The following is a 24,244-nucleotide window of genomic DNA, read 5'->3' as shown; positions in this document are numbered from 1 at the left end:
AAGATTATTATTGAAAGTTGATAGATAAGAATTGTGTCAATCTTTGAATTTTGACCCAAGGTTTGAAGCTTGAAACCTGGAATATGTTGACTGCTTGTGATTTGTTTTTATGTTTTTTCATTTGAGTTTTGCTCGGAGTGCAAAAGTTCAAGTGTGGGGGAATTTGATCGGTGCATTTTAATGCACATTCTTCTACTATTGTACTCAAGTATTCCTATGGTTTATTTCATTATTTTCACCATTTTAATGTGTTTTTATATTTAAGTTTATTTCTAGCTTTATTTTATTTTCGTCACTTATTTTCTGAATTAATAATAACTTGACACCTTCGCAGTCTGTAGGTCATAACTGGAGCTACGTATACCGGATTGAGGCGCGGGAAGATGCGTTGGAAAGCTGAGAAAGAGAGCTACAACGTTTGTGTTGAAGCCTCAAGTCAATTCGGAGCGCAAATGAGTCGAATAATTACGTTTATGTTCCAGACGAATTAAATTATTAACTTTCAGCACAACTTTTTGTTTTCGTCCCAATTGTTTTAAGGCCCGTTTCCATGTATTATTTAAACCGAAAAAAAAGACAGCTAGGGCATATTATTCATTCTGATTTCACGAGAAACCAACCCCCAGAGGCAGCTTCTTGCTATGGAGAACTAATCACCAAAGATTGATCTACTGTAATCGGTTTCCGCCGACACTTTGAGGTTCTATAATTTTCAATCAAATTGCTTTTCCCTTTCAATATCTATGATATATATCTTGTCTGCTTAATTCAAGTTCTATAGAATAGGTGTTGATTAATTTCGATGATTATATGTTCTTGTACCTTGATCGCGTTTGCTTAATTCGCGTATGTTTGATCATGTTTGCTTAATTCATGATAGTTTTAATCCGTTTGCTTAATTCGGAAATCTGGAACATATATCTTTTAGTGTCGATTGCGCTTGTTTAATTGGTACTATATTCGTAAAGGGATTAGAATCCGCTTAGGAATTGGAAATTGTATGAATCAATGATAAGTTGGGAAACCGAAACAGTAGATTAGTCGTTTTAACTTATTTGTTAATCACTTATTTCAATTTTAATTTTCAAAACCGAAACTTAAACCCAAACCCCCATATTCAGCTTGTTCTTATTGAATCTAATATTTTCTAATTGATAAAGAGTCCTTGCGATACGATACTCGAGTGTCGCTTCCAAAACTACACTTTTAAAACTCGTTTTTGACCCGTGTGCGACAGCGGATCACTACCCACACAATTTTTAAAGATAAAAAATATTTCTCCTCTTTGGTGAAACGAGAAACTAATGTCAGTACAATATCTGGCACTTCAAAAATAATTGAAGGCTCCGGAAGAGCAGATATATTGTTATATGGTGGAACAAAGTTACATATTGAGAATGCATTATATTCCTCCAAATCTTATAGAAATTTATTAAGTTTCAAGGATATTCGTCTAAATGGATACCATATTGAAACAAGAAATGAAGGAGGTGTTGAATACCTTTGTATCACAAAGCGCAATTTGCATAAAACATGTGTATTGGAGAAACTACCCGCTTTCTCTTCGGGTTTGTACTACACTCATATTAGTACAATTGAAACACATGTTATTGTAAACCAGAAGTTTACAAATCATAATGTAAACCAGAAGTTTACAAATCATGATAAATTTGTTGTTTGGCATGACCGGCTAGGCCATCCCGGTTCTATAATGATGCGAAAAATAATTAAAAACTCAATGGGTCATCAATTGAAGAGCCAGGAGATTCTTCAATCTAATAAGCACTCATGTGCTTCTTGTTCACAAGGGAAGTTGATAATTCGGCCATCACCATTAAAAATTAATAGTGAACCTCTAAATTTTCTAGAACGTATACATGGTGATATCTGTGGACCAATACACCCAGCATGTGGACAATTTAGATATTTTATGGTTTTAATTGACGCGTCAACTAGGTGGTCACATGTTTGTTTGTTGTCAACTCGCAACCAGGCATTTGCGAGACTGTTAGCTCAACTAATTCGAATAAGAGCTCACTTCCCTGATTATCCCGTCAAGAAAATACGTCTTGATAATGCTGCTGAGTTTTCATCTCAAGCATTTAATGAGTATTATATATCCATTGGGATTGACATTGAACACCCTGTAGCACATGTTCATACACAAAATGGAATGGCGGAATCACTTATCAAACATATACAATTAATTGCAAGACCACTCCTTATGAGATGCAAACTTCCAATTTCCGCTTGGGGACATGCAATTTTACATGCTGCATCGTTAATTCGCATCAGGCCAACAAGTTATAATAGCTCATCCCCTTTAAAATTGGTTTTTGGTCAAGAACCAAATATTTCCCATCTAAGAATTTTTGGATGTGCGGTCTATGTACCAATTTACCCTCCTCAAAGCACTAAGATGGGTCCACATAGAAGGTTGGGAATATATGTTGGATATGAATCTCCATCTATTATTAAGTACCTTGAGCCAACAATAGGAGATTTATTTACAGCGAGATTTGCTGATTGTCATTTTGATGAATCAAATTTCCCAACATTAGGGGGAGAGAATAAACAGCTAGAAAAAGAGATCAGTTGGAATGAATTATCATTATCTCATTTTGATCCTCGAACTAAACAATGTGAACTAGAAGTTCAAAAGATAATTCATCTACAAAGTTTAGCAAATCAATTACCAAATGCATTCACTGATCTAAAGGGTGTGACTAAGTCATATATACCAACTGTTAATGCTCCGATAAAATTGGATGTCCCTGTCGGACAATGTATTGTTGCAAATGAGTCTCAACCTCGCCTGAAGCGTGGTAGGCCAGTCGGTTCCAAAGATAGAAATCCTCGAATGAGAAAAGGAGCTAAAAAGATAGATGGCACAAATGAAGATATAGAAGCTCTAAAAGAGCCTTCAGACATAACTGATATTTCAGTCCCCGAAGAAATTGATCAGGTACCTGAAATTCATGAAAATAATGAGATCTCAATGAATTATGTCACTAGTGAAATTCAATGGAACCGAAATAATGTCAACGTTGATGATGTTTTTGCATATAATATAGCGCTAAATATGATAAATAATAATGAGGATCATGAACCAAAATCTATTAAAGATTGTCGACAAAGTGAGAATTGGCCAAAATGGAAAGATGCAATTGATGCAGAACTAAACTCACTTTACAAACGACAAGTTTTTGGACCTGTTGTCCGCACACCCGAAGGTGTAAAACCAGTTGGATATAAATGGGTGTTTGTGCGAAAACGAAATGAAAACGGTGAAATTGTGAGATATAAAGCGAGACTAGTTGCTCAAGGATTTTCGCAAAGACCCGGTATCGATTTTGACGAGACATATTCACCAGTAGTTGATGCAACTACTTTTAGGTACTTAATTAGCCTTATAGCAAACAAATGGCTAAATATGCACATGATGGATGTTGTTATAGCATATTTGTATGGCTCACTTGATAGTGACATTTATATGAAACTCCCTGAAGGATTTCATTTTCCTAATGCCAATAATTTAAAGTCTCGAGAAGAATACTCCATCAAATTGAATAAATCTCTTTATGGACTAAAACAGTCTGGACGCATGTGGTATAACCGTCTCAGTGAATATTTGCTAAGAGAGGGTTATAAAAATGACTCCATTTGCCCATGTATTTTTATAAAAGGATCAGAAAGTGAATTTGCTATAATTGCTGTTTACGTTGATGACATAAATATTATTGGAACTCCTGAAGAGCTTTCAAAAGCCATAACTTGCTTAAAGAAAGAGTTTGAGATGAAAGACTTGGGAAAGACAAAATTTTGTCTTGGATTACAAATTGAGCATATGAAAAATGGAATTTTTGTGCATCAAGAAGCTTATATAGCAAAAATGTTAAAACGCTTTTACATGGACAAATCTCCGTTATCTACTCCAATGGTTGTTAGATCATTGGACGTGGAGAAAGATCCTTTCAGACCTAAAGAAGAGGATGAAGAACTAATTGGTCCTGAAGTACCATATCTGAGTGCGATAGGAGCACTAATGTATCTTGCTAATTATACACGTCCTGATATAGCATTTTATGTCAATCTACTATCAAGGTATAGTTCTTCACCTACAAAAAGACATTGGAACGGAGTCAAACATATATTTCGTTATCTTAAAGGTACAATGGATATGGGATTATTTTATCCTAAAGTATCCAAACTAGAATTAATAGGTTATGCAGATGCAGGTTATTTGTCAGATCCTCATAAAGGAAGATCACAAACAGGTTACTTGTTCACAAGTGGAGATACAGCCATCTCATGGAGATCTGTCAAACAGACCTTAACAGCAACATCATCAAATCATGCGGAACTTTTAGCACTACACGAGGAAAGTAGAGAATGTGTATGGTTGAGGTCCGTAATTCAACACATACAAAAGAATTGCGGTTTATCTTCCGAAAGAATGAATACAACAATCATTTTTGAAGACAACACTGCATGCATTGCTCAGTTAAAGGAAGGCTCATTAAAGGAGACAGAACAAAACATATCTCTCCAAAGTTCTTTTTCACTCATGATCTTCAAAAGAATGGTGAAGTAATCATACAACAAATTCGTTCGTGTGATAATCTCGCAGACCTCTTTACAAAGTCACTCCCGAGCAGAATCTTCGAGAAACTAGTACAAAGGATTGGTCTTCGTCGTCTCAGAAATATTTGTCTAGTTGAGGGGGAGAAATAAATATATTGTAAAAGGATTGTACTCTTTTTCCTTCACTAGAATTTTTTCCCACTGGGTTTTTTTCTAGTAAGGTTTTAATGAGGCATATCCTCGGTGGACATCCAAGGGGGAGTGTTATGAATATTTAGTGGATGTCCATATAGGTTCTGGCCCATGTTATTGGCCCATTACATTTGCCTATAAATAGAACCTATGACTAATGTAAACTACTCACTTGGTCAATCAGACTAATTCTATTCTTTCTCTCTTCTCTTCTTCTCTCCTCTATACTTATATATTATTACTATTACTTATATTTCATAACATTTGTGATTGTGAGGTTTCAACTTTTTGCAATGCCTAAAGCTTTGATATGAGTGGTGAGGACAATATACTTGTGGACAAATTCTAACATGGACCAGTACTCAATCTGGTCTATGATGGACAAAAGTTTATGGTGGTTAGATAAATCAAGATCTCATGGTCATATAGTAGACCTTACACATCGAATATTCGAATTATTTCTCCTCACTCTCATGAAAAGCGCTTTTTGTTTTATATGATTTTTTTACAAATGATTTTTATTATTTAAACATTTTTTTTACAGATTTTATTATTTAAATTTAATGAAATTGATAAATAAAAAATTGATCAAGCAGCCTAGTGGCCACTGTCCATAAATTCCACCTATAAGGTGGATAACTGGATGACCGGGGTTCGAACATCAACACCCTGCATCACTTCCAACTGAAATTACTGTCAATGGCTATCATCATCTCTAATGACAGTTGTCACCTGCTGGCACAAACGGTTATAACAATCTCCCTCTATATAAAGGAAAACTTTGGCGACAAGGCACAAATTCAATCACTTTTTACTTTCACTCCTCCTTGATGACATATTGAATCATCTAGTTCTTCATTGAGTAGAACAGTGGCGCCGTATGTGGAGAAACTCTTCTTTGAATCTTCCTGAACCTCTCTCTCTAATGTTCTCACGGTTTAACTTCATCTTCGATGGCTGGTTCTATTGAATCTCTCTAGTGGTTGTAATGATAACAAAGTATTAAAAGAACAATTGGTGTTACTAATATTTGATTAAAGTGTGCAGGATTGAAAGATAAAATTAATAACCACTTGAACGTATTTAAGAGAAGCTGAAAAACAAACTCTGAGAAGCAGACTCTAAAGACGTGCAGAGGTTGCAAGCTTCAAAAGCTGAAAAGCGTCAGAAGCAGTGAACATCAGACTCTGAGTCACTACAGTCTTAGAAGATCAGACTTTGGTCACTCAGAGGTTCACTTCATAGTTGACAAAAAGGAAAGAATAAAGTACAATGTCACTATCATAGCAGTTGTCCTTTTGTCATAAATGTGAAGACATTATCCTCTTCGTCAAAGCATTGGAGTGGTTATTACCCAGATTGCAACTGTCTTTGCAGAAAGCAAGATACAAGTTTCAACAAGCTTTTCAACGGTCATCTTCAACATATATATTTCTACTGCCTATATATTAAGCAATCTTTTTGAAGAATATCATCCGAACTTACAGAATCTGAAGTGCTAAAACTTTGCCAAAATTAAAGCTGTCAAAAACACTTGGGAATTCTTACAAACTTTGTATCTTAGAATTTAAGTGTTAAGTCTTGTATTTGTTTTGTATTTTGTGAACACTCTGATAGTATATCAAGTGTTTAATCCCAAACTTTCTTAAATTTGTTTTAAGTTAGTTTAAAAAGTCTCTTGCAAGTGTGTTTGAGCAAGGAAATCCTAAGCTAGAGAGTTTGGGCAAGAAAGTCCTAAACAAGTGTGTTTGAGCAATTGTATTCTTTTGAGACTTATAGCGCACCCCCTTAAAAGTGCAAATACCAGATAGTATGACCGCAATTACCCAAATAGTGATATTGAATGAGTTCAAAACAACTTAATTGTTTTTTCTCATAAAAAATCCAAACTTCTTTTATTTTCTCGTTATTACTATTCTCGTTAATATAATTTTTGTTGCTATTAAATCGATATGAAATCCTCCCAATTTATTGTCTTTAATCCAATGTCGATTTTAAATGCATTGTTGAAATTGGAAATTTATGTGGAGACAAACTTATTATTATCTATAACAATATATAAAGGGGATAAGGGAATTTGGGCTGGATTTTTTTTGGTCCATTTTGCCCTTAACTTCCTTTATGGTTTTTTAATTATTCCATAATTGCCCTTAACTTCCTCTTTTTTTTTTATGGTTTTTTCATCTATATCTATTCTATACTATATCTATAACAATATATAAAGGGGATAAGGGAGTTTGGGCTGAATTTTTTTTGGTCCATTTTGCCCTTAACTTCCTTTATGGTTTTTTAATTATTCCATAATTGCCCTTAACTTCCTCTCTTTTTTTTTATGGTTTTTTCATCTATATCTATTCTATACTATAATATATAAAAAGAATACATGAGTTTTGGGGTAGAATTTTCATAATACCAACATTAGGGATGACAATTTCACTCATACTCAGTGGGCACCCGCAAAAAATACCCATAACGGGTAGGGTAAAATCCCACATTTTGGGTACGGGCACGGGTATGGGTAATTATCCGCAAAAATGAACGGGTATGGGTGCGGGTACGGGTACCTTAGTACCCACCCCGCCCCATACCCACATAGTATATTTATTTATTTTATATATGTTTTTATATAATAACATATGTATATCAATTTAAAAAAACACAACAACAATTAAATTATTAGACATTTTTAACAAAAATGTTTATTTATAATATAATACAAACACAATGTGACAAGGAAATGAACTTTAACATGAGATTGATAAATTTTTTGTTTATAATTTTCCCGAGTCAACATTAAAATCTTTTTTAAAAAATAATTATATTAAAACAATATGATATTTTATAATCGATCGATTTATTTTTATGAAAAATGCGGATAACGGGTACGGGTATGGGTACTTAGGTACCCATAGGGTATGGGGACCACTACAAGAAATTTGATAGTTAGCGACGGTTCTAAAAGGCATTAGCGACGGTTTTGAACCGTCGCAAACCGATATTACGACAGTTGGTAAAGGGCCGCAAAACCTGGCGTCGTCGCTAAACATTGCGACGGTTTTTAAGAACCGCCACACAAACCGTCGCAACAAAGTTAGCGTCATTTTAAAACCGTCGGGAAATGGAAACTAGCAAGGGAACTATTTCTGCATTGGCGACGGTTTAAAACCATCGCTCTATCATTAATTTTTTTTTTACTTTACTGGCAGTTTAAAACCGCCGCAATCTCTATTTTTTTGGAAAAAAAATTCAGTGTTTTTTTTTTTCCTGCAATTAATAGTTCTTTTCTTATTTTTTTTTCCTACTTAATGACTAAAAATTTTTGTGCTTTTTTTTGCTGCAATTAATTGTGTTAAACAAGGTCTCTTAAACATAATAAAAATAGCCCACCTATACCTAAACATCCAAAACATAGAAGATGCTAATTGCATCTATATTTTTATTTTTTGGTAGAGAATTGCATCTATATTATATAATAAATTAAGAACAAAAGCTAATTGCAAGTAAAAACTTCCAAATATAAAAGATGAAATTGACAGAATACCAAACAAGCAAGCTGAAATTAACACACCACAAACCAAACAAAGATTCTGTTATTCCAGTCCTAAACCTCACCCTTCTTAACTCTAGTATAACTAAAATATTACCCTTCTTAACTAGTATAACTAAAATACAAAGGGATATGAAGCATGATAGTTTTAAACCTCAAGAAGAGCTTAACATACCTTTTGAACCCGAGCTGTCAGCCTCTTCATTGCACTCTTCAGTTTACGAACTCTGTCCAAATTACGACCACTAATTTGCAGTTTAATGTAACTCAAAGTTCATAACAATTGAACAAAATAAAGTCAAGAATTTCAAAAACATAAATGAAACAGATTCCTCAAAAAGATCAAACATGGAACTAGAACATCCACGTTTCAAGCCAGACAATAGAAATCATGTAAGTGAAAGCATTCATGATCAGAATTAACATGTCAATGATGATAAATACAAGGAGTAAAAAGCATAAGATATCTGAACTAAAGGAAAGAAAAATCTCCTAAACCACTTTTAATGAAGCTTCCTAGTTGTTACCTTATTATATATTTGTGAGGGAGGGCTCGTGTCAAAACTGAAATGAGAGAAAAACAAGATAAGGAATTTAATTATATATGTACCTTGGAGGTAAGTTCATATAATGCAGGATAAGCAGCCATCTCCAACTCAGTTGTACGTGCAGCAAGATAACTACAAATGGCTTCTAAAGCCACCTCCAAGGCACGAAACTCAAACGGTGACTCTACATTGCATAATTTAGATCATTCAGATACAGGAAGAAAAACAATGTTTGATTAGAGAGGAAAGGATGCAATCAACTATTTTTTTCTAACATACCATCTTCAGCAGCTTCAGCATCCTGTTGACCACCAAAATACTCTTTACCATCTCCTTGTTGTTGACGGATGTCACTCAGTTTAGGCAATCACCTCTACAGTTCCTCAACAACAAGAACCACGTGTTCATCTGTTGGATCTCGCAGCAATACCTATACCACAACTTAGTTACAGTTATAATGCAGAAGTAAAAGCCATCTCATGTGAATGATGAAGTTGAGGGGGAGATTGAGGTTGTCGATGTTGGGGTTGAAGTTGAGTGGGAGGTTGTATACGATAATTACGTCTTCTTTTTGAGGTAGACATACCTACAATCAATTTTCAAAACCACAGATACAAATTGAATAGAAAAGATTTGTAAAATTCACAAAACTGAAACAGTCAAAGACATTAAAAGAACAGTCACAAAACTGAAACTTCATTCACATATCAAATTTTGAATCTAAACATTATTCATAAAAGCATATCATCATTATCATCATTAACTCTTGCCAAAGGGATATATGTGTTATCATCTAAAAGAGTTCTTCTAAGTTTTGTGATGGATATGTCTCATTGGATGCCATCATTTCATCTCCACCCATGTCGTACAAGTCTCTTGGCCTCAAATGAACCGGTATGCTCCAACCTTATTCCTTCTCATCGCCGACATAAAAACCATTTTGAAAATCAGTATATGACAGTCTTATTTTCTAACCATTACATTGTGACTCCTAAATTTACAACTTAGTGTAGTAAAGTTCCCATTAAATTTTCTTCTAATGAACCATCTAGTGGTGTAAAGTCATGGCAAGTTCCAGGGAATGATTAACATTATTATAAGTTTAATAGTCTTGCCTACATTTGCAAGAACTGAATCCATAACCCAAATCAACAGAATTCAATAACAATTAACAGAAACAATAAATAGGCAAACCTAATCTATTAGGATGAAAATCATTCTTAATATAATCTGGCAAATTGTCCCACCAAGTGAGACTAGGAACAGAAAAAATCAATGAAAGCTAGGCTTTAAAACAAGTCCTGGTGACAAAATCTCAGACAACAAGGATGTAATAATGAAATGTAAAGAATAACAGGACCAGCCACCAGGAAATACAAGTGTTAACTATATGGATAGGTGACATAATCATAGCACAATTAATTCCCTGCTTGAAACAAAAATTAATTAGATGCAAATTACAGCCCTAATATTCATCAATTAACCAAAATGTGAATGTCATAGGTACATAAAACCCTGTGTTACACTAGAGCCTAACATTCCAAAAAAATTCGCCAAACAGAACCTTATTAGAGTGTTATCAAAGATGGCATTGCTATGAGTTTTCAACAATAAAGCTACCATACTGATCTCAACTTATTCTAAATCACATCCTTCAAAATTACAAAGTAATGACAAGATAAATAAACCACATATCAGAAGGTTAAACACCTCAATTGACTTTAAAAATCCGAAGCTTAATTATTCATACAATGAGCTATGTAAAGGGGCTTCAAGTGAACCTGAAGCAAAATTAAGCAATGTTGAATCTGAAGCAAAATTAAGCAAATCATATATTCAAGTGAACCTCAATTTCAAGGAATATTGAATCTGAAGTAAAATTGAACCTGGATTTTGAAGATTGAATATGAATTTTAATGTTAAACGAAGCTGAACGAAGTTGAATGGAGATTGAAGGTTCAGCGAAGCTTGAGAGGTTCAACGAAGCTTGAGAGGTTGAGTGATTTAGGGATTCGAACGAAGCCTGAATGTTGAACCTGAACGTAGCTTGAGAGATTTAGGGATTGGAGCTTGTGAGTGAGAATCACAGATTTAGGATTGAAGCTTATTTATGAGTAAGAATATCGCATATTTTTCTAGGGTTTAGGGATTGAAGAAGCTTGAAAACGAATCTGATTTAGAGATTGAAGCTCGAAGGTTGTGGGATTGAAGAAATTCTGAAAAAAGAGGGAAGAAGTGAAATAGCGTGGGTTTGTCGACTTCTCGACGGTTGCTTTTGAACGGCCGCAAGGTTTCAAATATTAACATAGCGACGACGGTTCTTCTAAACTGCCAGAATTCATGTGTCGTAAGTCAACATATTTTTTGTAGTGGACGGGGACAAAGATCGTTACCCACGTGGGTATGGGGATGGGTACGGGTATTTTTTTAAACTGCGGGTATGGGGATGGGTACTATAGTACCCTACCCATACCCTACCCATTGTCATCCCTAACCAACATTACCCTTGCTTTTTTTTAGTAGCAACAAAAATCTTTTATTAACAAACTCACCATAACATAAGGCGTATCTTTTTTTTTGGGTACATAAGTTAGACACAGGCAGGCGCGTTCCGCGCCTGCCTGGCCCGCTTGTTATTATAAATATTATTACTTGAAATTAGTTTTGTACGGTTGCTAAAATATCCATCAAGCACAAAGGCGTAACATCAGGTGCGTCAAATAACAAAAACAAAAATAAATAAAAATAAAATTGAAACCTTATAAATATTTTATCATAATTAAGATATAGGGCTTGTTTGTTTCAGATTTTTTACCAAAAAAAATATATTTTTTTTATCTTAGTTGTGTTTGTTTCATATTTTTTCAAAAATCATTTTATTAGAAAAAAAAATCATTTTTTTCATCAAAATGAGAATCTATTTTCAATAGTTTTTATCAAAATCCTTTTTTTTTTATCATTCATCATCCCTCACTATCTTAAAAAAATAAATTTTAATGATTGTAAACAAACGACAAATAGCTTTAGATTTTTTTCAAAATCTCCACAAAAAAATGATTTTCTTAAAACTGATTTTTTTCAAAAAAAATCATTCTTTTTAAATCTCAAACAAACATGTCCATATTTCAGACTTTTTGGTAGTGCAAGAGTTCATTCCTCCCTACATGGCGTTTGTATATTCTCTTGGCGATACTTATAGAATAAGTGGTTCCACACTAACAAGTCTACATTTTTTGTAAATGCACCTATAAATCATTGGATACAAGTTTTCAACTCGTGGACAATCAATATCAAATTTACATCGAAGTTGTGCTGCAATAATAAAAGAATAAAATAATAATGTTATTAAAACGAGATAAAAGATTGTGTATCAACTACAAAATAAAGAAAGAAATTTGAAAGCGGAAAAAATGTCTTACCATCAACCTTCTTTGCAACAATAAATAGAGAAAGAAATAAAATCATAGTATAAACAAACATGAGAGTTTTAACCATATTTTGTTTGTCTTTGCATGAAACAAATAGAATATGATTTTATCACTTTATAGTGTATAAAGCTCATGCAATGATAAAAACAATCAAATATTTTTAACACTTGAAGATCAATGTTTTGTGTTTGGCCCTTTACCACACTTAATCACATAGTAAATGTCTCTTTAATAGATCAAGGTGTTGTTTATCTCCCTTTAGCGCAGTCAGTAAAGGGGTAACATAAAAAACTCGGTAATTATTAGAACACATTATTTCTTTAAAGAACTTTTCAACCTTTCATGATAGAAAGGTGAAACAAAGTTTTAAAAATTGATGCAAGTTATTTGTAAAGAATAATGCACAATTACCATATTACTTAGTTATGCATATGTTGAACGTATTGTAGGATTTTTTTTTTTGTATAAATAATTTGATTGTAGGGAATGAGTATCAAATTTTTTAGTTGCGTGATTTCTTCTACTTCTCATTCTCGTCAATTTTTTTATTCACATTGATATACAAAATATATTAGAATTTCTGCATCTACACTCTCATTGATAGTTTTGCAAATTATTAATTATATTCATCCCCAAAATAATATGATACTGAATACTAACAAATAGTTTTCTAAATGATTCTTTTTTCTTTTTTTATTTTATTTTAAAAAATACATTATTATGATTTGCTGACATTTCAACTATGTTGCCATTCTAATAAGGCCAATTCTAACATACACAAGTGCATCATGTCTTTTATGGTGCACAAGTTCATGATATCATTATAATAAATATGAATTTTACAAAATTTACCGTTAGATTGATAGTTTATATTATATAGATCATTTATGTCAAATTTTAAAAAAATTGAAAATCATATGATATGTCATTGATACCCATCAAGATTAACGGTTTATGAGTGGTGATTCCACTTTATCAAGGTACACAATATTCATCCCAATTTTCATAGCATTTCACATCTTTCAAATACTGGTTTGAGCGTCGAAGTGCTAACATTCTTGCAGGCAGCAGCGGATCTAGGGGGCTGGGGAGGGCCATGGCCCACCCCCAAAAAATGTGAAATTACTTAAATACCCTTGGGAGCTTTATAAAATTATACCTATCCACTATATATATATATATATATATATATATATATATTTGTTGTGGTAAAAATATATTAAATTGGAAGTTCGGCCTAGTGGTCTGTAGCATGGTTTTAACGCAAGAGGTTGCGTGTTCAATTCCCTCTTTCATTATTTTTTGCATTTTCTTCTTTTCCTTTATAAAATTCATGTTTAATATAATACCCATAATTTGAACCCATGGAGAGTTGAGAGTTGAGACCAAAACAATTCCTCGAACCATTTAACCAAACACATTTTTTCATAAAATGTTAATTTTCATGTATATATATATATATCAATACAAAAAATAGACAATTTTGTTTTTCTTTTATAAAAAAAACACAACTATTTTCAATTAAAAATAATTATTATCTTTTAAGCAATAAAATATATAATTTTTTGATGTTCCAACTTGTATAAATATTAATTTAAAATAAATCATTGATAATTTTTCAAGTCATTTGAAACACGTAGAATATTATTTAGAGCATGAAATTTAATTTTATGGTAAAATTTATATTCATTCTAAATTAAATTTTTCTATGAAATTTAAAGCTACATGTCATGGTTTCTTCTTTTTTATCTTATTCAGGCTATTTCATTAATACCAATGTCATGTTTTGCAGCTTAATCAATTTAATTTGGGGAAGAGCTATGTTATGTCTCAGTGCTAATACTTTTGAAATTTAACATTTTGGGCTAAACTATTTTATACTCCCTCCGGTCATATATATATATATATATATATATATATATATAAAAGGAACACTTTGGAAATAACACCTAACTATTTTACAAGGAAAGTACTAGGTATGTTACTTTAACATTGTTAATTTGAATCAATGTATTATTGGATCTGATTAACATATGCCAAGAAACTGACCAGCTCTTCTATATTGACTAGTATTTAGGAAGTATTTGCCTTAAAACTTGTCTCTCTGTTAAGGATTCCACATGCTCCAACCTTTGTTAAGGACTCCATATGCTCCAATCATTGTTAATGACAAATTGACAACCATAGTAGAGAAATAATCTTAAATTTTTCTGGTATGAATTTTACTTTTTGGTACATTAGATAGATGATAATGTTTATGTTGCAGATAATATGCCAAAGCTAGTTTGGGGAGATTCTACTAGAATGGTTCAATGTATGCAAACTTGTTGTAGCTGATCCTAATGCCACATTATAATTTCTTTGCATTTATAATATGCTTTAAGGTACATTGATATTAGCTTGGTATATGAAGGGTGTGCTTGACATATAGCTTCTCAAGATTTTTAGTTGAAGTGGTTCGTGTATATTTTATCATTTTTAATTTTATGTTTGAATGAAACATGGACTTTGAAGCATGGACTCTGACACAACATGGACACGTAAAGAAAAAAGGTTGGACACCGACACCACTGCATATATAGTATTATAGTATATGTTAATTTATTTATTAAAAATCTAAATTGAGAATCAATGTACATCTAAATTGAGCAATTTATTTTATTAAAAACATTTTTTCCGTGCTTCATCACTGATCCTTGGTTTGCTATGATTTGATTTTATATATTTGAGATGTGCGGATTTTGTAAGACAGAGTTTGTGGCCGGAACTTGTGCCAAATCTGTAGTCTTCTATTCAAAATAACCATCTTATCAACGGTTCAAACTCCACATGGAATACCATCAATGCACTTATTGTTCTTCATGCGCTTCTCAGACCCTTTCAGGTATTCGAAATTCACTGTTGGTGGTCTTGATAATTTGTAAATTTTTGTTATTTAATGCAATTTGTCATATGTTTTTTTATGTGAAATGAATGTTTGTTGTATATAATTAAACTATTTGTGTAAAATCTTTGTATACTGATCGAGAGGTATATAACTTCGTTTATGAAAATTCATATTGTTGTATTATTAGTAGAGATGACAATGGGGACTCTTTGCCTTATATATAAAATGCAATCCTTTCTGCAGTATTTTTTGAATCCCAAAGTTGCAAAATAGCCAGTATCGCCGCAGTTGGAGCTCATAGCAAAAGAAATTCTCGTGCCTTTGCTCGCGGTTTTTCATCAATTTGTTGGAAAGGTATTGTGTTTTATTTTTGACTATACTCATTATTTATCGTGAACTTCACTTCTGATTTTATGATGCATGGGTCAGGCCGTAGCAAACCATGACAGTGCAGACTTAGAAACTGAGAAAGCCATCCTCACTATATGCAAATGCCTGCATTTTGCAGTAGGTAATGGTTTGACATGTCTATAGTTTATATACAATCATGGTAGAGCTTTTAGCCTATAAGTTATAGCATCTCATTCAAAAAACATTATTCAGTTATCTTTTTTTTTTTTTTGTGATCTTTATCCACTTGTAGTACAATGTTTGTTATTAATGTCAAATGGCATTTTCTGTCTCAATGCAAATTCTTCCCAATGTTTATGAATTTTTACACACAAGCCATTGTCAATATTGCAGAGTTGTTTTTGAACTATGAAAACAGGACTACTATTGTGGGAATGTCAGCTATTGTAACCTTTTATTTCTATTTCGGTATTTGGTTCAAGAATGTATGTGAATTTTTTCTCCTCCCTCTGAAGTTATGGTCTTTATATGGTAAATTCATTTTTTTTTGTTGCTAACTAATCTGACATTTTTAATTCATTTTTAAGCTGACATTCCTACTTATAGGTAAAGTCCTACATGCCATCTACTCTAGCTCCTCTAATGACTTCGCTTAGTCGGGACATAATGAGCATTTTGAGTTCTCCGAGCTTTGATTGTACAGTCACTCAAGAAGATGTATATTTAACAAGATGGAAGTCTGCAAAAAGAAGTCTGCTAATTTTCTCTTCCCTCGTTACCCGACACAGGAAACATTCTGACAAGTAATATAGTTTCTAAGTATTTTAATTTTTGGTTATATGCATGTTTGGTATTGTATAATGAAATATAAATCCCCCCATTTTGAGGTTGATGCCAGATATTATAAATAAGCATAGTCAAATTTTGCAAAAATACCAGCGTAAGATGATATTCTTAAATTTTGTTCTAAATATCTGATTAGTAGTTGGCTTGATTAATGGTTATGCTTGCTATATTCATTTTCCACGCGGTTTCCAAATCTTCTGTTATCTATAACTTGATTCTAGACTTGTGTAACCTTTTTTTCTTTTTTATTTTACTTGTGTAACCTTAATTTTATAATTAGATTTTTTATTTTTTGTAATTTCAAAATCTGAACAGTGTAATTCCTTTTGCAAAAACTTTCTTTCCTTTTAGAGAGGACTCTCCCTCAGTTTTGATGTAATTTCAAATGTGCTGCAAACTGGCCCTGTAGGTTATATCAATTTTATTCACTTGCAATTTATTTTTAGTGTCTATTTTAATTGTTAGGATGTTTTGAATTTCGTAATTGATATATTCTTCAAAATATGTTTTTAAAGACGTTATATTTCAATTATAACACGGGGATTGCGGTTAGTTTCTCCACATTTTACATCTCTATTGGAATCTGCAATCTTCCCAGCATTGGTCATGAATGAAAATGTCAGAATTTTATTTCAAAAAAGTAAACAGGGATGGACTTTTTTCTCAAGAGACCCTTTCTCATTGATGTCTTATGGTAATGCAATTTTCATGACATGTCAGTGAAGTGAAAGAAATAGTCACAAGAAAGGGGGGGGGGTTTGAATTGTGACCCTTTTAAAAATTTAATCCTGCACTACAGAACTGATCTCAAGTGTATACTTGGATAACTGTTCTCTGCTGTGTTAGGAGAACGTTCTCTGCTATGTTTGGAGAATGTTCTCTGCTGTGTGAGAATTCAAAGTGAATGTAAATTAAGTGGTTTGTGTGATGTGTGTTTACAGAAAATAAATAGTTAAAGGTAAGAGAGATTCACACACAAAATTTATACTGGTTCACCCGAATCCTGCGCTAGTCCAGTCCCCACGCCTGTGAGTTTTCCACTATAATCTAGATCCAGATTACAGAAACTTCCCTTTGATCTAAGCCCAGATCAAAGACCCTTTATGATCTAAAACCAAGATCACAAAGTATCCAGCTATATCCAGCTGATCTACCTTTGCAAGGTAACCTCAATCAATTATACCCAATTGACTTGAGAAAATCCTAATTGTAACGACCCGATTTTTAGTAAATCGATATTTTATATATTTGCTTATATTTTGGGTTAGTGTTAAATATTTATTTACGCAACGTATAATTATTTATCGCGAACATAAGTTTGTGAGCGAAACCTTTGCCATGTTAGTGGGCTTGGGCGTATGATAGAGCTTAGTGGGCTTAGGCAATTGGGCTTGAACCAAGAGAATTAGGGAGAGGTATATATAGAAAACCTTAGTGCAAATATCTTTCATTGTGTCATTTTCTTCTTAAGAGCCAAGAGCAAACCCTAGGAGAGCAAGAAGAAGAACACGAGCAAGGAGAAGAGATTTAGAGGCCAAGAATCATCATTCAATCCAAGGTGAGAGTGGTTAAGCATAAGCTTGGGTGATCCAAGAGAGGGGAGGTGTCTAGCCTCCATTCCTAAACTCTCTCATCCAATTTCTTTGGGGTTTGGGTGAAGTTTCTTTATCATAAACATGTCCTTTTCATCTTAGTATGCTTAATGAACATCTAGGAGGGAATATGTATATGTTTGATGATGGTTTTGCATGTTTATGCAACTTTGCTTATTTTGCAAGAAATTGACATGATTTTGATTGTTTGATGTATTTGGATGTTTGGAAGGGATGATTAATGTTCCTTGATATCATATATGCTTGGAATTGTTGTTTAAGAGAATTTATAACATGTTTGAATGAATTTTTGGTTGGATTCCATGTTAAACCGCCTTATTGAAACTCAAGAACAGATATTTTTCTGGTGTAGTTCGCTAAGCGACCAGGAGTTCGCTGTAGCGAACATGTTCGCTGAAGCTCGCCAATGCTCGCCATGAGCAGGTGACTTCCTGGTGAGGTTCGCCATGTCTCGCTAAGCCCTCGCTTAGCGAAGGCCTCTGTGACAGCAATTTTTGTTAATGTTTGTAAAGTGTGTGTATCCATGTATTTGGTTTCGTTTTGGTTTGGAATTATTATATGTTTAATAATTGTGTTGTGTGATGGCATTTATATAAAATGTCAAAGAAGTATATGTATTTTTGTATATCGGGTTGTCCGATAAAGAAGAATATCAGTTTGTCTGATAAAGAAGTTTAATGGATTATGTTATCCATGTAGTGAGCAGTAGCTTCGTGCTAAGTGATTATCATATGTTTGGTAAATGCATGACATTTATAAACTCATGCATTATTTAGGGATATCAGACTTGTCTGATAAAGAAGGATATTGGACTTGTCCAATAAAGAAGGATATCAATGGTAAGTTCCTTGATAAAGAAGATGGTACCACATGCATTAGTCGTGTCTAGGTTGGCATGACATTGAATGTTTGACATTAGTCGCATTTGAGTAAATGTGCAATTATGTGTTATGTGTTATGTGAGTTCTGTGTGTTGTCCGAAACGACGTGAAACTATCTGGTTCTGTATTTGTGAGTATGTGTTATCTGGTGTATTGCTTATTGGGGCATGTGTGTGAGTTAGTAATACGTGATAGGTTGAATATAGGTGCGTTTCTATATTCGTATGTATGTGATTATGTTTACTAACTCTCTACCTAATTGTTATGTGCTGGACCTTTGGGGGTTCAGGTATTCAGGTCGAGGTTTTCGACGAGCTTTAGCTGCAGATCGTTTTGGTGTGGAGCACTTTTGGTGAGGAGCTAGTGTAGGCTACCTTTGTATAGTTTTGTTAAGTTTAGTTGGGTTGTGATGTATATTAGTGCTCTGGTATTTTGTAACATCGAGTCGGGGATCGTTTGTATTCCGTCGTATATCGATGCGAACATCTTAACTTATGTTTTATGTAGATGAATTATCTTTTGAACTATTTTGTTCATTGCTTTGAAAATCCTTTATTTAAATGTTTTCCGCTGCGACGTTTCGTGTCATGTGCACGATCGTTTTATAAAATGTTTTCCCGTAGCGCTCCGGCTACTTATCTTTAAAAAGTTTTTAAGATCACGTTTTTAAGGGTAGTTAGTTCGGGGTGTTACACTAATGATTTATCAATGGTTTCTTGGATCTAAGCTTTTAATCACACCTAACCGGTTGTGAAGCTTACAAATGAATTACACTCAAAATAATCATGAAATATAGATCCTATTTTTCTAGAGAGCTTGGAGTATGAGTGAAAAAGAAGAGACAAAGATACAACCACTTAAAAGTGAGTTGTGTAGCAAAGTGGTCTCTTGAGATATTTGCTTTATTGAAACTCAAAGGTTAGTTTGAGAAGCAAATAAAAACACTCAATATATCAGAAGTATAGATGAGAATGAAGATCTTTGAGTGTGAGTGATAAAAGAAGAGTTTTATGACTTGTTGACAAAAACAAGTATTGATGATTTGTAGCTTGAACTCTTGCTCTTCTTGTGCAACCAACCATGCTATTTATAGATGGAGATGTCCCTCTGTAGTTTGAACATCAATTATAACCGTTGAGAGTATAAAAATAGCTGTTGTGAGAGAAACAAAACAGTCCATGTGAATCTGTCCTTTAGATGCTTCAGGAGATCATTCTTCTGAAGGTCTCTGACTGTCACATTGTACTTGATGGCAGAAATATTCTTTAGCCAACTGTCAATGAGTTGTTTCTGAGTATATATCCGTTGCAAACATATTCCCCATGTGTGGAAATCAGATTGGGATGCCTTTGGATAAGATTTCCACATAAGTGTAAAAATCTGGGTGACCATTTGTTGGATATTTGTGTGTTGGCCTCATTTTGCTAAAACAAATATACAAGCAAGATGTTGGACCAAATGTTTCAACATGTTAGGTACGAAAGATGTTGGACCAAATGTTGTAACATGTTTGGGTACGACAGTCAGATTGCCCAAATCTCGCGCATTTATTACACGTATCTGCTATATATGGAAATCCACTCTACGAACGTGTATGATGACGGATCGTCACACTCTCTAATTCATGCCTATTTTAGCAACATTAGATGCATTTTAGTAGGTTTTAAGCAATAAATGTAAGAGAAATCTATTCATAAGCATGATTACTTGTTTTGCAAGAAAACAGGAAAATGTGCAGGAAATTGCTGATTTTCACTACGCTGGGGGCGTAGCCCATCACGCGCTGCGTGATGGAGATCACAGGGAGCCAAGTTTTTCATCATGATCACACGCGGCGTGATGCCTACCACGCGCGGCGTGAAGCTTTGATTAGAATTGGATTGCTCTCTGACTTGATCATGCGCGGCGTAGCACTAACCACGCGCGGCGTGAAGGAAGGAAGGACAACTACGCCGGGGGCGTGGAGCTATCACGCGCGGCGTGAAGATTTCAGAGTTGAAGATCAGAGACCTCATATTTGATCACGCGTCGCGTGATACCGTTACACGCGCGGCGTAGTGAAGAAATTGCAACCACGCGCGGCGTGATAGATCTGGCGCGCGGCGTGGTTGCCATTATTATATAAGGATTCTGCATTTTCTGTTAAAGGGGTTGGAAAATCTGCTACATTCATCTACTTTTCTGGTTTTGAAGCTTTCAGAGTTGGATCCAGACCTTCATAGGATAGCTTCAAGCTCCTCAATAGCATGGATTCTCAAGCCATGAAGTTGAAGCTAGGACGCGATCGAAGCAACATGAGGAGCTAAACTCCTTGTGGAGGTAGGATCTAGGATAGCTTATGATGTAGATGAATCTCATGTAATCTGCTTAATTGTAAGGATTTACTCTGTTAACAGTGTTTACTTAATGCAATTCGTCTCTTAATGCTTTATGATCCTTCATTAGTGTTGTAATGATTTTGAGTTAAGTCACGTATGAGAATATTGATTTAATGTCTGAACTGAATTGCATTGAGCACTCGAGTGTTTCCGGTCGAGAGATTGAAACATAGAGTGTAGCGAACGATCGACGCGCTTTCATATCATTCGTTGTAGGTAGCTTCCGCCCGAGAGATCGGGGGAGTATCGACAACGAATAGAGTGGATTTTGACAAGAGATTGCGATTCACTAATTTGTTGATCCAGTTGTGAACACTTGAGTAAATTCGAAAGATACGGTAGATTGCATGTGATTTAGCTATAGACTAGGTGATTCCGATGATTCTACCTCGCTTTTCCACTTATCACAAAGCACGTTTTCTAACAATTCATCACTCAACATACCCCCAATTTATGTGTTATTCTTGCATGATGTTTATAAACACTATTAGACTAGTTTGATCACACAATCCCTGTGGATCGATATTTTATTACTACGTGGTATTTCGTTCACTTGCGAAAATTATCCATCAGTGTATATCAAGATTTGATCTGATCAAGACGTTATTAGTGCAGATATGTTCTTATCAAGACTTAATGGAATGATTCAACACATTGTTTATTTCCTAAAGAGGATCAACTATTTTAGGAAAGTTTTTATTAAGGTCTAATTTTCTTAGCTGGACGTGACTCAAAGACCAGCTGTGTTCTGAAGCTTATCTTGGAAGATCAGGAGCGTGCTAGCTCTGTCTATATAAAGAAGACTCAAGACCAAGATTTTAATGAATCGAAACCATTGTTCATCAAAGATGTAGTCTTTAGGGTTTCGTGTCTTTAAGCCACTCTATAGGAGAGTTGGTGTAAGTGAACCACTCGGGTTGTGAGATGGTCACTATGTCCTCACTCAGAAACCTTTAGGTAATGAGTAGAGTATTGTAATATCTCTGAAGCTTTTAAGCAAGGAGATAGTGTTTGTGAGCCTCTCACGTATTGGTTTAATACTTGAGTAGGACGGTGTTTTATTGAGTTGTAATGTTTTAAGGTTACTCCTAAGCTTTGAAGTACGGAGTTAACTGTGTGTGATTTACTCGAAGCTTTTAAGCAAGAGTAAAATATGTCACGGTGAATGTCACCACATTTATTCAACATTATATGAACAACACAGGTTGTGTTGGTTGTGTGGAAGTGAGATGGGATCTCATGTGTAGGAGTTCCTAGGCAGAAGTTACATGAGTAGTGTCGAGGTCATAAGGCGTAAACCTAGGATTTGCTGGAGGTCTTAGTGTAAGACGTAAACCGAGGGTTTGCTGGAGGTCTTAGTGTAAGACATAAATTCAAAGGGTTTGCTGGAGGTCTTAGTGACTAGAGCTATTAGTGGATTTCCTTCCTGGATTGGTATCCCCCAGAGTAGGCAGATTGGCTGAACTGGGTTAACAATTTCCTGTGCAGTTTATTTACTTGTTGATTTTATTATGTTTCGTAAGATGTTCCAACATTAAGTACGACATTCTCTCTAAGTTGAATGTTGGAACATCTGATCAAACATTATTTCTCAGTATCCGTTTTTAATGTTATATGTCTTGCCGTATTGTTCATGTCAGACCAGATGTCTCGACATTTTGTACAACATCTGGTTCTGCTATACCAGAATTTCAATTGGTATCAGAGCAGGCATCCTGTTCTGTTTTCTGGATGAGATCCTAGGGAAGATACTTTCTGGTTATGGGCAAGTAAGGAATACTGAAAATTTGTTTGAACTTGGAGAAGTTCACATTGATTGAATGGTCCCTAGAAGTGGAGGATGGACTATTCATGATAGGGTGTGGATTAGACCTATCTTTTGTTGTTCAGGCGTGTAGATCTTGTGATGAGTTGCTGTATGGTTTGATTTATTTTCAAACATGTGTTATTGTAGTGTGCCTGAAGTTTGTTGAGGAGTTTTGTGGTTTGAATTCCGTTGCATACATATCTGATGGAAAACTCCTGGTGGTTTTATTTGTTGAGGATGCACCACTCTGTTTTATGATGTAAGCCCTGGTGTGGTGATACTCGAGGAGAGTTTTTTTTTAATTAACTTGTTAGAGATGCCAAAGATACTTGGGGGTGATCTCAAGTCCACTCATAAAGGCACTCATGTATGAGTTGAAAAGGGATCTGAGGGAAGTTTTGAGCAATTTATTTTTGCTTCCAACTCTAAAAAGCTAACCTTCAGTGGCTTTGATAAAGGATTTCTTGGTGTGTTCCGTTAGAAGGGAACTGATGTCTTACCAGATGTCGGAACATCTGACGAGCAGATTCTGCAGAATCTTGTAGGATGACAGTAGGGCATGGCAGATGCTTGGGTGCTAAACAAGTGTTGGTTACATATGTTTGGAACCTTCTCCTGACCTGGAAGAGGAGGCATCTATGTCTGAGATGGGTTCTACGCTAGAAACATGTCTTAGATAAGTTTGTTGGGACACGATCAACATATGGTTGACCTCTTGGGTTAATCATTGTCTGATCCAAGTAAGTGGTAGTTGAAGTTGTGTGCAGTGTTGATGTGTTATCTGATGTTTTAACCATGCATGTTATATTCGTGTGATAATATCTAGTTGTATGGATGCATGATTAAGCAAGAAGGATTTATTATTGTTGGGACCAAAGAATTATGGTTCTCTGGTATTTTTGGTGAAGTTAATTCTTTACCTTGTGCGTTAAAGATATCTTTTGAATTAAGATTGACGAAGTTTTTACTTCCCTTCAAGATGTGTGTTTGTGTTGAAGTGAAAGGAAGTATATGGTGTATCCCTCTCTCCATTGTCTGGTGCACGTTAATCAAAGGAAATTCATCTGATGTAGTTAATGCTTCCACTAAGGTCACAAGTGAGTTTGTTGATGAGCCTCTCAAAGAATCTGTCTCTGAGAATGATGTTGTGTCGAATGTTGGCACATCTTTGGCACCTAAGAC

The 24,244-nt window shown here is 34.4% G+C and overlaps 2 long non-coding RNA genes across 2 annotated transcripts; one reads left to right on the top strand and one right to left on the bottom strand.

Moving 5' to 3' along the window:
* Nucleotides 1-8,121: 8,121 nt before the first annotated feature.
* On the bottom strand, nt 8,122-11,334 carry LOC123923244. The gene is made up of 3 exons (XR_006814332.1): nt 9,151-11,334; nt 8,934-9,055; nt 8,122-8,550 (listed from the first exon to the last, which is right to left on the bottom strand). It is a non-coding gene; the product is annotated as an uncharacterized LOC123923244 (long non-coding RNA).
* A 3,761-nt stretch (nt 11,335-15,095) lies between these two features.
* On the top strand, nt 15,096-15,701 carry LOC123920078. The gene is made up of 3 exons (XR_006813410.1): nt 15,096-15,183; nt 15,430-15,540; nt 15,616-15,701. It is a non-coding gene; the product is annotated as an uncharacterized LOC123920078 (long non-coding RNA).
* Nucleotides 15,702-24,244: the final 8,543 nt, after the last annotated feature.

This window comes from Trifolium pratense, linkage group LG4 (assembly GCF_020283565.1).
Source record: "Trifolium pratense cultivar HEN17-A07 linkage group LG4, ARS_RC_1.1, whole genome shotgun sequence".
Lineage (NCBI taxonomy): Eukaryota > Viridiplantae > Streptophyta > Magnoliopsida > Fabales > Fabaceae > Trifolium > Trifolium pratense.
Note: the sequence above shows the minus strand (reverse complement) of the source record. Positions and strands in the feature narration are given on the sequence as shown.